This window comes from Pleurodeles waltl, chromosome 6 (genome assembly GCF_031143425.1).
Source record: "Pleurodeles waltl isolate 20211129_DDA chromosome 6, aPleWal1.hap1.20221129, whole genome shotgun sequence".
Taxonomy (NCBI): Eukaryota; Metazoa; Chordata; class Amphibia; order Caudata; family Salamandridae; genus Pleurodeles; species Pleurodeles waltl.
In genome coordinates, this window is record NC_090445.1 from 90,317,057 (window position 1) to 90,321,989 (window position 4,933).

Sequence of the window (4,933 nt, forward strand, 5' to 3'; positions counted from 1 at the left end):
CCAGCCAGGCCCCAGTCCACGCACACCGCCTGCCAAGCGCCAGTCCACGCACACTGCCAGCCAAGCACCAGTCCACACACACTGCCTGTCAGGCCCCAGTCTACACACACCACCAACCAGGTGCCAGTCTACACACAGCCAAATAAGCGCCAGTCCACACAAACCGCCTTCATATTTTTTTTAAACAATTTTTTTTTTGAAGTACATAAAAAAACAACTATGACTACAAACATAACAGGTCTATCAAACTACATCAAACTACTGCCAACTGAGAAAATGAACAAAAAATTGAAAACGATACAGACTACTCAGTTAACTTTTACGCTCTCGGTTGCTCTCAATACTTCAATTGCATGTGGTACAATTTAAAACATGCGGGCACAGATATCCCAGTGTTAGACTGACACTTGGGGCAGTACATATGACGCTCCTTCTGCACGCCTTTTTGGACACAGATTCTACGTCTACTACGGGAAACTTTTGGAGGATTTTTGGGGTGTGGGAGGAATGTAGTCTGGAAAGTGTCAATCTTTCAATCTATAATGTCACAGTGATAGAATGCACACCTTTGTTCAACTCGTAGTCAACAAGTTTATGCAGTGCTCAATGTCATAATTTCTGGCATGCAGGCTCAGTCATGCTTTGCCCCCATTGCACGGGTTTTCAATTAAAAATTGACTGGTGCGTCGTCAGCACCTAACCAAGCTGCACAGCCTTGCAAGCAAAAGTCAACCAGCTTCCAGTTTTTATCCAAGTGGTCTAAAGTAATTCATATTGATTCAGTTATTCTTTAATTCTCACAGAGGCAACATGATTTTAAACTTTTAAACAGTGAAGAAATGCCCATCCAGGCCTATATCTCCTGGCTGTTAGAGTTCACATTACCTTAGGTAACCATGTGAACATTTACCCAGTTGGACATCAGTGTAGAAGTTTTCTATGTATAAATAGTGACCTTTGTTAACAGGTCCTCTACCAAGTTCCCACACTATTTTCTCACTGACTCTAAAAAGTGGATAGACAGCCAGGAGGATAGAACAATCCCTACACCCTGAATAGGAATAAACATATCCAGTAATGCTCTCAAACAGCATATACATCTTAATTCCATAACGTGCCCTCTTGCTAGGAATGCACTGCCTTAAAACTGACTGGCCATTGAACAGGACCAAAGACAAATCCATAGCTACTTCTTTGCCTGGAACATAGATCTCTGAAAAACGATATACAAAATGATCAAGGCCAGGCTGAGGCCCTCATTCCGAGTTTGACTGGCGGCAGTAGCCGCCAGCCAAACGGGAACCGCCACTTGGCCGCTCCGCGGTCAAAAGACCGCGGAGGCCATTCTGGCTTTCCCACTGGGACGGCGGGCGCCTGCCAAAGGAGCGCCCGCCGGCCCAGCGGGAAAGGCCCTGCAACAATGAAGCCGGCTCCGAATGGAGCCGGCGGAGTTGCAGGGGTGCGACGGGTGCAGTTGCACCCGTCGCGATTTTCACTGTCTGCAGTGCAGACAGTGAAAATCTTTCTGGGGCCCTGTTAGGGGGCCCCTGCACTGCCCATGCCAGTGGCATGGGCAGTGCAGGGGCCCCCAGGGGCCCCACGACACCCGTTCCCGCCATCCTGGTTCTGGCGGTGAAAACCGCCAGAAACAGGCTGGCGGGAAGGGGGTCGGAATCCCCATGGCGGCGCTGCAAGCAGCGCCACCATGGAGGATTCTCCTAGCCAGGGGTAATCCGGCGGGAAACCGCCGGACCTAGCTGGGCGACCGCGGCTTCACAGCCGCTGTCGGAATACAAAAGGAAGCACCGCCAGCCTGTTGGCTGTGCTTCTGTGGTCGTCGACCCTGGCGGTCGATGACCGCCAGGGTCAGAATGACCCCCTGAATCTTAAAGAGATGGTCACAATCAGGGTGATCTTGTGGCAATGCTGAATCTTTATCAGCAAAATTCAGCATCCGAAGCAGAAGCAAACACCGATCACGACTCATGGTTGCAAGAAATATAGCCGTTGCCCTCAAGGGACTAGTGGACCAATATGAAGACAGTGACAGCTTCCTTATCAAGCCTATCAAAAAGGTAAACCCAACTTCTTTAACTCATACAGATTTGTGGGAGTCCACCGGCTAGCTCTAGAGTGGGACTTAAGTCTGTCACTGTTGTCCCTCAAATACTGTTCAGCATACAGGTTAGTATGGTCAATAATCACATCCAAACATACATTGCTCATAAGCAACTGAAAGAAATGTATAAACAAAACATTTTCAGTATTCACGCTACACCCTGCAACACCAGTAAAAGCAGGCAACACAGGCTGCACCATGTTTGGGGCAACCCAGAGTTCAGCAATTTCAATGGGAAGCCTTTCTGCCCCAGGCAGCAATCTAGATTGCTCCTGCTGCACTATCGACTTATCAGTGTCCTCCTCTAGAAGAGGCTTCCTCAGTCCTGATAGTGGCTTCATTATCAATGGATTCCTCTTAGATAGAAAATTCACTACCAGAATCTTGGACTCCCTCCTCTGCCTCTGATGCACCATAAGTCTCAGAACTATGATCAGAGGAAGATTCAGAAAGCAAGCTAACAACCTGCTGAACAGTAATCCTGCGGCTAGCCATAATCTTTACTAATAACACAACCAATAAATTAACAATACTCAACACTGTGTAAAATAAGCAATAAAGTATGGCTTTATCAAGCAAAAAGTAAAACTGCTGAAATAGCAATCTGCATGGAAAAGTCAATCAGTACAAAGCATACAAAGACCTATATACTCAAAAACAATACCACTCACTTGCCAGAGAAAGCAAGATGGAGGATCAACTGTACCTACTCTGCTAAGACACAGCAAACAGCAAAGAAGCCCAGCTGGAAAGAAAAAACAAAAAAGTTACAAATATCACAAAGCAGTAAAAAAACGTGCACAAATCAGTATGTTACTTTTAAAGACAATCATACAAAAAGCTGATGAATCAAACATTAGCACAGCATTCAAAACAAATTATACAAACAGGCTAAGGATGCACGTTAAATGAAAAGATTACTAGATGAGTTGCTTACCAACTGTTAAAAACTGGGTGTCTAGTTGGCAGCGATATGCACTCTTTCCAAGTAGGGTCAGGGTAACTCCAAATACACAGCCTAAATTAACCTCTATTCATCCTCTGGTAGCTTGGCACAGAGCAAGCAGATTTAACTTAGTAGGCAATGTGTAAAGTATTTATTAAACCCCCCTTCAGAAGTCACAGTGAGAACACCACAAAAAGGCTCCACACAGTATTGAAAAAATAGAAACCTCTTTATTCTTAAAATGAAACCAAAGCGACAAAAATCCAATTAAGAAATCTCACTTTTCAAGGTGAAAACAAAAACAGTGCTTGTAATCGGTTACAGGCCAAAAGATGATGCTGTGCACTCACATTTATTCAAGTATAATGCGGGAATATCCCGGACGCACTCTTTGCTGAAAGCAGCTGAATTTTATGTTCATAGGTAAAACATCTCCCCAGTGTGGTGGCAAGGAAGCTGTTGAGACCACATGAGAGGTATTAAGGGAGGCCAGCAGCACCAGAGGGAATCAGCGCCATGTGTTTTGAGAGTTAAGGAGGGAGTGTGGCAGTCTGTCGAAGTGAAGCCGGTCTGTGATCCTTGACAAGCGAGCAGCAGGCTGCAGGAAAGCCACTCTTTGATCCTTGTGGACAGCAAGCTGCAGGGAAGCTGCGCTTGACCCTGGACAAGGGGGCAAGAGGTGGCAAGGAAGCTGCTTTGTGATCCTTCATAAAGCGAGTGGCAAGCTGTGTGATCCTTGATAAAGCGAGTGGCGAGCTGCACGGAAGCCACTCTGTGATCTTTGATAAAGGGGGCAGAGAGCTGCAGGGAAGTTGCTTTGCTATCCTTGACAGGTGGGCGGTGACATGCAGGGAAGCCACTCTGCGATCCTTGATAAAGCAGGTGGCGAGCTGCAGGGAAGCCGCTCTGGGTTTTGGATAAAAGCAGGCAACAGGTTGCAAAGAAGCCCCTCTGGGTTTTTGATAAAAGCGAGCGGCAGGTTGCAAAGAAGCTGCTCTGGGGTCTTTGATGTCCCAGAGACCCTTAGTAGAACCGAAAGCAAGTCAGCAAGCCCTTGGAATCACTCATGTGACCGGGGAGCTTAGTCACAAAATATCCCTGGTCACCTGAGTGAACTTCTAGAAGCAATATTCACTAGTTTTTAGATATCATGAGCCCCAGCCCACATTTTTTGAATGGCTGATTGGGAATGTACTTCCCTGGACTACTCACATGGAACATTACTACATGCCATACGAGTGAACTTCTAGAAGCAATATTCACTAGTTTTTAGATATCATGAGCCCCAGCCCACATTTTTTGAATGGCTGATTGGGAATGTACTTCCCTGGACTACTCACATGGAACATTACTACATTTGGAGTGATACCCCTAGACGAACTATTGAGTTTGAAGATGCCCTTGACTAGAAGATATTAATTCTTTACTGGATTTCCTAGGTGCTACCGACCAGACTTTATTCCCAGTCCTGATGATGACCCACTATTGATTTACATCAACATTTGGGGTCGAAATGTCAACATGATTTTGAATGTGGATTAATACTGTAAAGAAATTCTATGTGACTTCAGGGCCTCCTGGATTGACGGAGCCATTGGAAGACCTTATTGTTCTTAAACCACTTTCTGTACATATTGTAGATATCACCTTCACTTCCCCTCACAATATTCACTTTCACTGTGTTTTTCTAATTAGGAGCACCTATCAATACAAGTACAATCCGTTCTTGTGATAACAATGCAATGAAGTAACAAAAACATTATTGACGCTACATAAATTGTATATCTTAATTGCTGAGTCAATTGTTTACCGAGGAAGTCTAGGAGTACTTCCCCCTTGCTCTGACCATAGATTTACTGCCATTACCC